Source organism: Podarcis bocagei, assembly GCF_964188305.1.
Source record: "Podarcis bocagei genome assembly, chromosome: 1".
Classification (NCBI taxonomy): Eukaryota; Metazoa; Chordata; class Lepidosauria; order Squamata; family Lacertidae; genus Podarcis; species Podarcis bocagei.
Window position 1 is genome coordinate 68,720,972 of NC_138125.1, and position 15,116 is coordinate 68,736,087.

Below are 15,116 nucleotides of genomic sequence, written 5' to 3' on the forward strand. Positions count from 1 at the left end.
TTGTTTCACTGTTATCACAGAATAATAAATGTTATGTGCAACTCCTCTAATTGTCAACTTTGAATTAAATTGTGGGGGCATCACCCTCTTTTGTGACTTCTATAGATAGAATGAATCTATGTTTAATATTCAGGGAGAAGGGCATGATACTATTGCAATCAAGCAGCCAACAAATGAGAAAACTGAACTTTAAACATTTCCTTTGCCTTTTCATAGGTAGGCAAGACAAATTCACTATTTGCCCTATAGCCTTTAAAAGATCTAAATTGTTGAATATGGGAACTCTATATACCGAGATGGGCTAACACTATATCCCAAGATGCACAGAGTATTACACACGGTTTGATTTGATATTCCAAAATTGCTCCCAGGCCCAGACCCTGCAATAGCATCGTTAACCTTAGCTCCAGAATTAGAGTTTCTACTTCAGTTCTAAAGTTCCATTAGCCCAGAGGCTATTTTCATCTTTCTGCCATGTAGCCATGCGATTAGTGCTGAAACGGGGCATGTAAAAGTTGACACAGAGTCTGCATTTATTTCTGCATGCCTTTTTGTTCACTGGAAATCCTCAGCTGACCTGAGAGAAGGTTCATGCAAACAAATGAGAGATGATCACAAAGTAAGGCTCTTCACATACATTAAGAGCACAATCCTACGCATGTTTACTTAGGAGGAAGTCCCACTGAGGTCAATGGGATACGTCTAGGTAAGTGCCCTTACCTGGATGAAGGGAGGGTATCTTGATTGGTAAAACAGCCCTTCTACCAACATGCTCACAGGATGGTTTGACCACAGTCTCATTCTCTCTCCATGCACAAGCTATTAACTTGTTAAAATCTTAGATTGCTTTGCTTTGTTTTTTACTTCTTTCTGCTTGTTTCATCTTTCTTTGAGATTTGCTATTTGATTTTCCATGCTAGTCTCTTCCCCTAATCCTCCTCCTCTGCCGCTCTGTCTCTATTCTAATATCTCTACATCTATGTTTCATTGCTGGTGAAACATAGCATATTGGGGGGGGGGCATATAATATAGTCACACAAAAGTAATATAAGCACACAAAAGGTTTATTGGCAAGCTGAAAGGATGAGACTCATTCCAGGAAAACATTCCAGGAAACATTACTCTAAAGGCATGTCCCTATCTGTAAATCTCTGTTGTCTTTGGAATGATTAGAGATGTCTAAAGCAGAGCCTGTATTAATTCAATGGCAAGATCAGGTCATCATATTCTAGTTTAGTTTTAATGTCCCCAGTTTCTGAAGATGGCTATCATGAATGCACATTCACCCTTCCTAGTGCAAATTCAGGCTTTCTTTTTCTGTAGGCTCTTCAGACCCTCATCACTGGAGGAAGAAAAAAGAGCAAGTTACTACTTTTCACTTGATAGTGAGGAAAATTATGTATTTTTTTAAAAAATAAAAATAACACACACACAGCAATAACTTTCCGTTAATAATGTCACTTTTTGATTTAAACACCCCCACTCCGTTTTAATCCTGACTTCTTCTTTTTTACATTGTGCCGTTATTTTGGGTGTGATTTGCAGAGTTAACATTGTCTTGTCTTGTTATTTTGTAGGGAATATCACAAGGAGCTGAAGCTGACTTACTGGCATAACCTCACTGGCTTCAGTGAATACACACCAGGGATGGATCTACCCCATTGTGTTCCAAACAGAAATTGTAAGGCAATAATGTATTTTACACACACTCCTCTGAGCCCAATTGCTCTATGTGGAAATATAGAAATAGACTGCAAAAGGAGGATTCGTTTCAATTTAATTATTCCTGGTAACTCACTGAGAGGAAGCACAACATCTGGCTTCTCTATCTACGTTTTCAGAAGATTGATTAGTACCAACGGAAGGCAAGCAGATGTATTAATTAAGAACTATAAATAGAAAGTGCATGTCTTAGACCAGTTCCACAGGCCAATATGGACATGGTAAGCAACTGAGAGGGACATAGGACAGAACGTGTTTTAGTGCAGTGGGCCATGTTAAGACAGTTAGAATGAGTCACCTCAGATGTAATCTTGTCCATTCTTCAGCCATAGATAAGGAGTTAACTAGGCCATAGTTAAGCAATTCCACTTCGTGGGCAAATTTCCCCTTGCCGTCAAGCATCGGTATGTGTACACATGGAGGGTGAGAGGTGATATATTTATTGCCTCAGTGGGAAGTTATTCACTGGTAGTGCACAGATGCCATCAGCTTCAGTGCCCCCTTTGCAATTCTTGATGCAGTTTCTAATGTGGCCTGCAGAGGTTATCTCCACAGCATGAAATCACAGATTGACAGATCAACCATCAGGTAGCCAAAATGGTGCACTCCAACTCTTGTTGGCTTCCAACATCCATCATCATGGTCAGGGATCATGGAAGCTTTAGTCAAACAACATATGGGCACCAGATTGGCTATTCTGACCTAAGATTTCAAAAGCAATGATATTGTTATTATCATTTTAAAGAACACCCAGTAACACATGGCAAAGAGACCAGTGGTTCCATTTGCTCCATGGTGGGCTGATTCTGGGCCAGTTATGTAACATGCAATTGTACAATTTCAAAGGGTCATTTTTTGTCTTAAAAGTTGCTTGCTGTCATACACCAGTTCGCACCATTGGAAAGCTATAATCATAAATGTGGAATAATGCTTCATGCAGTTTTCAGGAGGCAATTGTTATCCCCCCCCCAGCTGAGAAATGCCATGACAATAACCCTGTAATGCTTTAGAATAGCAATCTGATAAGCAGATTAGTTTTCAGAAATGTATTCAGGCAGTAGTTAAGTTCTTTTTTATTTATTTCAGCTGTCTCCACTGGAGATTTATTTTTAAATAAATGAACACACATCATGTACTAATAGTTCTGGCTTTGCAGAGTACATCAACCATTATGGGAAGGATCATAAGTAATGCTTTCCCATAAGATCTAAGCGATAGAGTTGGCTGGAGTAATCATCTGTTATTGTAAACATTTCCTCTCCAACATGTGCACGTACCAAATCACAAAGCCTTTAATACAAGAAAGCAATGGAATTAAATATGCTTGCTTAATGCTTCTGGTGCCTTTTATCTTTTGAGATGCAGTGGTAGTTAAAGCCATTCGTACTAGATTCAAAAAGAATGGAGAGTCAATTACATAAAATTCTATGGTTTGCTACAATCCTTTGCCCAATTACAGATTCTGAAACCCTTTTATTTTATTGGAACTGGAGGCGCATAATTATTTTTTTCAAGTTGCTTTTTGACAAAGGTATTCAAAGATAAGTGCAGGACTAGAAATAAACTGCATGCCAATAAAAATTGAACAGTAAAAAGAAAATATTTTTCAATTGCCAAAAAAAAAAGAAGAACCAGCAAGTGGTCAGTAAAACAGCAGGCAAAAATGAAGAGCTACTAAAGCAGTAGAAACATCAGAGCAATATTCTAGAAGTCTTGGGAAAAGTTTTAACCTGGCCATTACATATAATTAATGAAGAATCTTCCATAGTTCTCTGCCCTTGACCAATGAAGTGCTGGCACATAGCACTGTGTGGTCCATAGGGAGGCAACTTCCATCCTTCACTACTTACTCTCCTGTCCACTATTGCCTTCTAAGCTTTCAGGTCTGAAGCTGAGACAGGCATTACTTTGGGATCAAAGCACTCCATCTGCTTACATCTAGCAAAGAAGAATGGAGTTAAGCATCTCCAGCACATTAGTAACCAAGAGAGCAATCCAAACCTCCTTTGCAACAGCAGCTCTTAGTGAGCACATGGGGGTCTAGCCCACGTGACCCACCCTCCTCATATAACATCTAAACAGGGCTATGGATTGTACCATTTGAGACTAACAGACCCTCCAAGTATCCCTGTTTTCCGGGGACAGTCCTGGATTTACAGAAGCCATCCTGGTTTCCGATTTGATTCCCCGAATGTCCCGCTGTTCCTTAGTGTTGTTGTTGTTTAGTCGTTTAGTTGTGTCCAACTCTTCGTGACCCCATGGACCAGAGCACGCCAGGCACTTCTGTCTTCCACTGCCTCCCGCAGTTTGGTCAAACTCATGCTGGTAGCTTCGAGAGCACTGTCCAACCATCCTTAGTTCCTTAGTAGGACACCCCTATTTCCACTGGAGAAATGTTGGAGAGGATTGTCTAAATATACGTGCAGTTAACATTTAAATGTTCCCCCATAACAAAACAAAAACTAAAAACCCACCCCAAAAAATTTGACTGAGCATGCTGGTTCTTAAGAACACCACCCTGACCTCCCTTAAACTGAAAGGCAAATGGTCATTGTGCTGGGAGCAATAGAGTTGTGTATATTATCACTCAGCCCACCCCTGAAAGTATTCTTCTGTTCAAATCCTTCTGTAATTAGCAGCAGTACTCGGAGCTAAAAGGCAGATCGTCCCCTCAATTAAATTTATGAAAATCTAATTCCTTTTCGTATCTATACTGAACTGCAGCAGTACCATCTCCCTTTCAGGCAGGGGAAGCCATTTCAGAGGAGGGGACAAAAATGAAATAAGAGCACAACTTGATTATTGCTCAAATGAGCACAGATATCATTTAATAGTACAGGAAACAAAAACATTGGTGTTCTTGATTGAAGTCCCAGACTTTCAGGTTGAGACAGTGCGTTGTTATCACCAAGCTAAATGGGCTTTTTCCCCTTAAGGCCTTATGGCCCTTGTTGCAGTGCTGCCAAAGTACAGGAGCTCATCTGGTCCAGAATTCATTCCTAGCTAGGCTGGCTATTGCATGACATTGCCCTTTATGTCAAAAGAACTCCAGCATGCAAGTGCCAACCTTTGAAATGGAGGCAAACTGGGCAGTATGGCTGTTGGAAAAAGTCTGCAAACACTGTCAGATCTACTTGGCTGCCTCAGGGCACACGGACATGAAGAGAGCTGTTTGGAATTGGAACAACCTGCTGCTGACTAATCCTGCTCTTACCTCCAATACATTATCCATGCTTTAGGGCAGATATAAACAGCACACTAACACAGTCCTCTGGTCCTGGTCCCAACCCCATATGTGCTGAGTATCTTTAAAGTTGGTGTAAAGCAGGCATGCGCAAACTCGGCCCCCCAGATGTTTTGGACTACAATTCCCATCATCCCTGACCACTGGCCCTGCTAGCTAGGGATCATGGGAGTTGTAGGCCAAAAACATCTGGAGGGCCAAGTTTGCCCATGCCTGGTGTAAAGTTTGTGTGATTATTTCAGATTTAACTAGAGATGGGCAAAACCCAAGTAATCTCACTTCAGAATAGACTGGGACTTTCCAAGCATTTTTGGAGAATTCTAATAAAGTTCAGCTGAAGAAGAAGAAGGGAGTACTTGGTGTTGCCTAGGAATTCAAAGATGTGATTTTAAAAAATTGAATAGTGTAATTTGAGAGGTTTAGGGCTGTGTGAATGCACACCCACACATATGCACATTAACCCAGGAACACGTGAACCCATCCCGAAACAATTTGTGTCCTTAAAGGGGGAGAACGAATGTTTAATTGGGGTTAATTTGGCCTGCCTTCTTGATGTACAGCATCCGAACACAAAGTCCTGCTCCTCCACTCTTGGGAACCCTCGTGCTGAGTTGGGCAATAGTATCCTCAGTGGCATCCAAACTGACTCAGGTTGGAAGCATCCCACCAAACTGGGCAGCGATACCTTCAGAGCCATCCTGATTAGGGCAGTTTCATGCCAAAAAGTGGGGAAACACACCACAGTCACATTTTAGTCTGTCAGCTTGTTTCAAAATGGTGCATGGAATCTAAATGTAGATGACAACTGCCATCTCCCCCTCAGGAACCCTCCTGCCGAATTGGGTGACAATATCTTCGGTGGCATCAATAGACATTAGTCAAGTTGTAGATAGGAATGGAGCCTTGATTCCAGAGACTATATAACTCCGATGGGGGGAAAACAAGTAATAACTACCACCATCAACAAGAGAGGGCTGTTGTCATGTCATGCCTTTGAGTTTCCCAAGGGCATATTACTGACCACTTTTGGTGCTATACAGACCATTCATCTGATCCAGCATATTATGAATAATAGCAAATGGGAAACAATATTGTAGGGCAGGAATGAGGAACCTGTGGCATTCTAGGTGTTGTTGGACTCCAATTCCCATCATTTCTTAAAGTTGGGGGTGCTGGCTAGGACTGATGGAAGTTGGAGTCCAACAGCGTTGGGCTACTTTGGGAAGAACCATGGCTCAGTAGTAGAGCCTCTACTTTGTATACAGAAGATCAGTCACTAGGATCTTCCCATAGGGCTAGGAAACAACCCTGCGTGAACCCCTCGAAAGTCACTGCCAGTCAGCATGGAGACAATACTAAGCTAGATGGATGAATGGTCTGACTTGGTGAAAGGCAGTTTTATAACATCTCTGCTGTAGATGTTTGCTAGATGTTCCAACAAATATGGAGCTACCACCAGAGTCCATGTCTCTTTCTCACTTGACCTAGGTAAGCACTATGCATGATGTGATGCATCTATATTGTGCATTGCCTGTTGGCCACATAGATGGGACAATGTGCAGCTAAATGGTGTCAAGTCATGTTTTCTGTTTTACAAGGATGTGGGGACAAAAAGATACCATAGTGGCAGCTCTTGCTTGAACATTAAATACACAAAACATTAAATACACAATTGCTTGCTCACTGCTCATCTTGACAAAGCACCAGTTGTTCTAACATCCATTTTCCCATTTTGGATATGAGGAACTGGGGACTAAAAGCTGGCAGTCTTTTCAATTGGGGGGATTTGAGCTAAGGTTAATGTTCAGCACCCTGCCCACTATGTGACATTAACTCTCATACATAGCAAAGCATAGGGACTCTGTCTTTTTTATTTATTTTTGTAAAAATCTGGATTGAGCTTTATCAAGCATTTATGGAGGTCAAGTTGACCCTGATCAAATATTAATGAAGATGCAAATATTCAAAATAATAGATTTTGGCTTTAAATGAAAAGCTGCGAAATCAGACCTTATCTAGAATAGTGAAATGTGATTCTGGCATTTGTAAGCACCAACTGTAAGCATCATCAAGGGGGAAAGGACTGCGTTCATTTTCATCAGCAAGATTAAATTGCAGTTGTGGAGCTTTCATAAATGAAGCACAGAGGCATTAGAATGTTGGGCTTAATTACGTCTTCTGAGCGCTATCCAAATACTAATATTTACCTTTGAGTCTACAACTAAATTGCATGTTTTCCAAACCCACAGAAGGCACTTTCTGAAGTCAATATGCAGATTGCTTTGGGGGATGCATCTAATAATTATGCCACTGATTGGAAGTTTCTTCAATAATTTACACAGGAAGCAATGCTGGCAAATTACATTTTTTAAACCAGCAAATCTGTTTGTTGACTGGGTTAATGATCAGGCTCTGAGAATACTCTCCATTTATTTTCTTCTTTAAAATCTATTTATTTTGTATAGGAGGTCTTTAACTATGGAAGAGGTCACTGTTTTAAAGATAAATCCGTCTTAGATTCTAGGCAAAAGAAAAGAAAAATATTATACAGTACAGGAAAGCCAAATTCTTTTTCTGATCCTCAGAAAGATACCTTCTTCAATAAGCAAACATTCCAGTTCAAATTAATTAATTAATATGCCTATATATCCCTATTTGGATGCCATCTTACCAGTTACTCAGTTTCTGATGCTACTTGAGAATTCAGAGTGTGTGGGCAATCTACCAGATATTACAAATCTTTGAAGGAGTGGCTGGTTCAACAGTTAAAGGAAGTCTGCAACGAGATCTTAGAGGGAAAAAAGGCACCAGAATCGTGGAAAGAATCGTATATTTCACTCATACCAAAGACAGAGACTGAAAAGACTCAACTTAAGAACTACCGCCCAATATCGTTACTTAATGTGGATTACAAAATCTTTGCAGACATTTTGGCGAAAAGATTTAAAAGAGTGCTGATGGAGAAGATTCATAGGGACCAAGCAGGCTTTCTCCCAAAGAGGCACTTATCAGACAATGTAAGGAATATAATAGACATTTTGGAACGGCTAGAGGTGAATATAAACACTAAAGCAGTGTTGATTTTTGTGGACGCGGAGAAAGCCTTTGACAATATCTCTTGGAGCTTTATGAAAAAGAATCTTCAGGGGATGGGGGTAGGCCAAGGTTTTGAGAATGGTATGGGTGCGATATACTCTGAACAAACAGCTAAGCTGATTGTAAATAATGTGATAACGGAGGAACTCAAGATAGAAAAAGGAACACGACAGGGGTACCCAATTTCCCCATTGCTTTTCATTTCTGTTCTGGAGGTGTTGCTGAATATGATTAGAAATGACCAGCAGGTTAAAGGTGTACAGGTCGGGGTTAAACACTACAAGTTAAAGGCCTTTGCAGATGACCTAGTATTGACTTTACAAGAGCCAGACACTAGTACGAAAAGGGTGTTGGAGATAATCCAACAATTTGGTCAGGTAGCCGGATTTAAACTGAACAAACAAAAAACTAAAGTACTAGAAAAAAACTTAACAGATATAGAGAAGGAGAAATTTCAAGAAGAGACAGGTTTGACAGTGGTTAAGAAGGTGAAATATCTAGGGGTCTATTTGACATCTAAAAATTTGAACTTGTATAAGGACAACTATGAAAAATGCTGGTCAGAAATTAAAAAAGACCTAGAAATATGGTCAAATTTAAAATTGTCAATGTTAGGCCGAATTGCAGTGATTAAGATGAATGTATTGCCTAGAATGTTGTTTTTGTTTCAAACTTTGCAGATTCTTGACAAGATGGACTGTTTCAAGAGGTGGCAAAAAGATATTGCGAAATTTGCCTGGCAGGGCAAAAAGCCCAGAATAAAATTTAAAGTACTTACAGATGCAAAAGAAAGAGGGGGATTTGCCCTGCCGGACTTAAAACTGTACTATGAAGCAGCAGCGTTTTGCTGGCTGAAAGAGTGGATGCTCCTCGAGAATACAGATATCTTGGATTTAGAAGGTTTCAATAATGCATTTGGTTGGCATGCATATTTATGGTATGATAAAATCAAAGTGCATAGGGCCTTTAAGAATCACATTGTCAGAAAAGCGTTGTTTAATGTATGGATAAGATATAAAGACTTGTTGGAAAATAAAACCCCTAGATGGCTGTCACCTTTGGAGGCTAAGGCAGTGAAGAAACTCAATATGGAGGCCGGATGGCCAAAGTATTGGGAAATTTTGATTTGATTTGATTTGATTTGATAAATTTATTGTCATTGTCCGTATATACACAGTATACACAACAACGAAAATCAAACACCCACCCAAAGACCGGGTTCACATATACATTTGCACGTATCTCCGACACTCTCATCCTATTCAAACATAATCTATAAAAACATAAAATCCAGAATATAACATGACCTATTAAGGCATAACATAACCTAAAACCTAAAACATAACCTAAAACCTATCTCATTCCTTCCTACTCTCTGCTTGCTAAACCTTGCAACTGGCCCTGAGATCAGTATTTAGTGCAGTCAGAGCTCTTGGATAGAAACTATTCAGAAGGCGTGTGGTTCGTGTTTTCATTGTCCTATATCTTCTGCCCGAAGGCAATAGTTCAAAGAAGTTGTGAGCAGGGTGGGTGGGATCTCTCAGGATATTATGTGACTTCTTCAAAATGCGAGACATGAAGATCTCATCCAGGGTTGGTAGTCGGAGCCCAATAACATTCTGGGCAATTTTAATTGTTCTCTGTAAAGCTTTTTTATCCGTTTCAGAGCTGCTCCCATACCACGATAATATACTATAGGTTAAGACACTCTCAATGGTACTATGATAATAGGACAGAAGTAGGTGCTGGGATAGATTCAGTCCCCTGAGCATTCTCAGGAAATACAACCTCCCCTGCACCTTCCTCACAACCATATTAATATTTGCAGTCCATGAGAGGTCCTCCGAGATATAAATGCCCAGGTATTTAAAACTACCAACCCTCTCCACTTCCTCGCCATTTATGTGCAATGGTAAGAATACACTTTTCTTTCTTCTAAAGTCAATTATGAGTTCTTTGGTTTTTTTGGTGTTAAGCATGAGATTATTTTCTTTACACCATTGAATTAACCCCTGTACTTCTTTCCTATAAGCAGTCTCATCGTTCTCACTGATGAGCCCCACCACTGTTGTATCATCCGCAAATTTGATGATTGTGTTGGACTTATACAGTGGGGTGCAATCAAATGTGTACAGGGAATAGAGAAAGGGACTTAGCACACATCCCTGGGGGACTCCTGTGCTTAATACTAGAGTAGAAGAATAGTAAGGTCCCATTCTCACTGTCTGCGGCCTATCAGTCAGGAAATTCCTTACCCACAGACAGATCTTCTGATGTATACCCAAATTGGTCATTTTAAGAAATAACCTGTCTGGCAGAATTGTATTGAAGGCAGAACTGTAGTCCACAAACAACAGCCTTGCGTAGGTTCCCTGTCGTTCTAGATGACTCAATACAGTATGGACAGCGCTGGAAATAGCATCATCAGTAGATCTGTTTCTTCTGTATGCAAACTGGAACGGGTCTAAAGTGGATGGAAGACCAGCCTTAATATGATCTAGCACCAATCTCTCAAAACATTTCATAACGACAGATGTTAGGGCTATCCGTCTATAGTCATTGAGGGATACCACCACTGACTGCTTGGGGACTGGCACTATAATCGATGTCTTCAGGCAGGTAGGGACATAACCCTGCAACAGGGATAGGTTAAAAATGTCCGTAAATACGCCAGCTAATTCTGCAGCGCAGTCCCTAATAACCCGTCCCATGATTCCATCTGGTCCAGCTGCCTTCCTAATGTTAACGCTCCGGAAGGCACGTTGTACGTCACAGGTCTGTAATAAAAATGGTTGTCTATCAGTAGTAGTTTCTGATGATGTGCTGGTGGCCAATGCTGTAGTGACGGTAGTTCCAGTTCCCTCCTCAAAGTGGCTAAAAAATTGATTCAGTTGATCAGCCAGGTGCGCACTGCTGCTAGCCAATTCGTTTTTAATATTTTGCCCTGTAATTTGTCGCAAGCCTTGCCATACTCGACGATTTTGGAACAAGATGGAGATAAATTGAAATTACAGAGTCATGAGAAATTGAAACCAAAAGTACAAGATTGGCTCCATTATTATCAAATAATGGAGGTTTACAAACAAGATAGAAAAATTGGCTTCCAGGTGGAAAAATCAAAATTAGAGACTGAACTGTTAGAACCCAATACTAAGAACTTGTCAAGAATGTATAATTTGCTGCTGAAATGGAATACACAAGATGAAACAGTTAAATCGGCTATGATTAAGTGGGCACAGGACATTGGCCATAACATTATGTTTGCTGACTGGGAATGGTTGTGGAACACCGGTATTAAATTTACGGCATGTAATGCCTTAAAGGAAAATATTATGAAAATGATTTACAGGTGGTACATGACCCCAGTCAAGCTAGCAAAAATTTACCATTTGCCTGATAATAAGTGTTGGAAATGTAAAGAAACTGAAGGTACTTTTTATCACCTTTGGTGGACATGCCCGAAGATTAAGGCATTCTGGGAAATGATATATAATGAATTGAAAAAGGTACTTAAATGTACTTTCCCTAAGAAACCAGAGGCCTTTCTCTTGGGCATTGTCGGTCAATTGGTGTCAAAGAAAGACTGAACTTTCTTTATGTATGCTACAACAGCAGCAAGAATACTTATCGCAAAGTATTGGAAGACACAAGATCTACCCACCCTGGAAGAATGGCAGATGAAAGTGATGGACTACATGACATTGGCTGAGATGACTGGCAGAATCCGTGATCAGGGGAAAGGAGACGGCGGAAGAAGAATGGAAGAAATTTAAAATCTATCTTAAGGACTATTATAAACTTGATGAATGTTAGAATGTCGAGGTCTTGAGAAAGAAAGGGTTACAGCGATATAAGATTAGATTGAAGGAAAGATTAAGAGGACAGAGGCTTGACAGAAATATTTAGAACTTGCTAAAAAAATTTGGACATTGGGATGCAGAAAGGGGAGGTATGGGGGAGTCTGAGAAACAAGGTTCATGAAAAAAAAAGGTTATGAAACTATACGTGTTTGTATGTCTTTTTATATGTTTGTATTGTTTCAAAAATCTTGTAAAATCAATAAAAAAAATTTATTAAAAAAAAAGAAGAGGGACGCGGGTGGCGCTGTGGGTAAAACCTCAGCGCCTAGGACTTGCCGATCGTCAGGTCGGCGGTTCGAATCCCCGCAGCGGGGTGCGCTCCCGTTGCTCGGTCCCAGCGCCTGCCAACCTAGCAGTTCGAAAGCACCCCCGGGTGCAAGTAGATAAATAGGGACCGCTTACTAGCGGGAAGGTAAACCGCGTTTCCGTGTGCTGCGCTGGCTCGCCGGATGCAGCTTGTCATGCTGGTCACATGACCTGGAAGTGTCTTCGGACAGCGCTGGCCCCCGGCCTCTTAAGCGAGATGGGCACGCAACCCCAGAGTCGGACACGACTGGCCCGTACGGGCAGGGGTACCTTTACCTTTACCTTATTGTTTGAAGAAAGTAAGGCATTGGGAGAGGGGGCTAAAAAATAACCTGCATGTAGCTAGGAGCACAAAGGCAGTCAGGCGAGCCACGCAGGCTAACAGGTTAGCTATCTATAAATCAGATAGTGCTGGGCCAAGTTCTGAGAAGTTCATGCATGGGCTGATGGCTGCAGGGCCATGCAACCTGAGGGTACCTGATGGGTCACCTTGCCACTTCTTGAGGGCTTTCAGGTGGCAGATCGTGTTTGCTTGGTAATGTATATAATGCTTGCTGTTTAGAATAAAATATTTCATCTTCTCACTCACTTGTGTTTGTATTGCCTCTGAATCTCATTTTAAAAGAACACCCTTGCATTTGGCAAGGCACAGAGTTTTCTCTTATTCCGGATCATCATCCCAGTCTCAGCGAATATAATGAATGTCTATTAATTGCAAATCTCACAATTCTGTGGATAGTAATGGATGTGCCTTGCCTCACACATAGCAGCAATCAAGTTTACTGATTGTTGATCAGGTGAGACAAGTCCTTCTTATTCTGAAATATCTGACACCCTTTAGAAAATATAGGGCTTGAGAACTTTTATAGAGAGTAAAAGTACAATTGCATGGTTTTTTCCAATGAAAAAAATTGCCATTAGTGCTGAAATTGTGACATACTTATTTTTCTCCCCCCCCCCCCCATGTTCCGTCAACCACTATTTTTAGAATCATGCATCTAGATGTCGGTACCACTGACAGTTTTTTCACCTTTGCTTCTCAGTCTGTTCAGAGGAAAGGCAGACAGAATAAGGCCATGAACTGATGCTGTCTTAGGATAAAGTAAGGCTCTGTTAATTCTTTAGCACAATGAATTGCTAATGATAAATCAGGTGGTCTAATCCTTGAACGCCATGCGCTTACAGCACATGGAATAAAAGAAGCTGCATGGCTGGAGTGTTTCTTACATTAACATGCTGAATTAGGTCTTTAAAAAAAAAAGCAAATCTGAAAGAATTGTGGTCCTTGTTGTGGGAAGACTTTGAATATGATCCTTTGTGTGTCTGTCGAATTTCTGTTATGAATAGAGCGAGCAGAACTACTGTGTGCTGGGAAGGTTGTAAGGCTAGGATTGATTGGTGTGCATGTATGTGCGTGTAATTTATTATTTAATGAAAAGAAATAGATTAAGTAGCAATTGATCTGTCTCTTACAAAAGGAGAGCATACATTCTAACTGAGTAAGTAATAGATCAATTAGTTAAAAGAAGAATAGTTAATCCACCAAAAAGACGTTTAAAAGTTTGACTGCGTTCTCTTTTCTAAAGTGGGAATTCTCATCAATACAGTATTGTACAAAGCCCTTAATGAAATGAGGAGACAATACAGTAACTGTTTGAAAACCATCGTCTTCTTACAAACCCATCTTTATCCAACTGAGCATAGTCTACAATGAATAGTAAAAGAAACAACTGGAAACAAGGTTAGGAACTGCAATCCCAGGCTGATATTCCCAAAGACGACAATCTGATTTGAAAGTGGGGGAAGACAGACTATAGCAAGGTAGAGCAGAGTCCAGTCAGAAAGCAGGAAGCATTCGTCACTATTAATCTGGGCTCAGAAAACAGGTACAGTATCTTCAACCCACGTAAAGTGCAACAACAGATGTGCAAGAACTTCCCCCAGATGTGGTCCTTCAAAACCTGCCAAATCGAGACTTCCGGGTTGGCGCGACCTGGAAATGGCGGATTCCCTCCGAGCTGCGGAGGGAATCGGCTCAACCGAGGACGGGTCTTTGCCGCGCCGGCGACGCGGGGACCCTTAAAAACCGCAGGCGCGGAAGCCTGCGGACTGAAGACTCGGCGGGTGCCTTAAGCGCCCCCCCGATCCATGAAGAGCCTTTTTAAAGGCTGCGGAGAGGATACGGAGGGTGGCGTGGCACTGAGAGTCGATCGCTACCTCGGTGGAGCGAAGCCGCGAGCCATGACCGGAGAGCACTGACTTTCTTCCTTGAAATTTGGACTGAAAGAAAAACCCGTGAGTGAGACGGAATTGGATTCTAAAAATACTATCCTGAATTGGAGACGACCGGGGGGTGTGCTAAAAGGAAGTCCGCACCCCCCCCTGCAGACCATCTAAGCAACGACATAAGAGCTAAGCTGGAGAGCCTACCCTTGGAGGGGTGAGTTAAAAAGGACACTAACTTCCAAGATTTAGCTAAACTAAATTTTGAGCTGGAGAGTGGAGCTTTGGAAGCCTTCTTTTTGCTTTAAACAACCCTCCTCCCGGGCCCGGGAGTGTCCTGTTTCTGTGCCTGTGTAAGAGCTGCGGAGTTTGACAGCTGTCAAAGCTGTCAAACGGGCAGTTTAGAGTGGAAAAGTTGCTATTTAAGATCCCTCTGGACTATGATGAGTTACAATTGAACTAAAATTGCTGGAAACAAAGTAACAATAATAAGTTAAAGGATTGTTGGAGAAAAGACTAATAAGTAACCAGATTCCCCCTAGGGGGAACTCTGTGAAACTACAATGGCTACAATGGCTGTGGATGGAAAGTTACTAGCGGAAATCGAAAGGATGTTTCAACTGGTGGGAATCCTACAAGAGCAGAGTTTGGCAATGAATAAACAA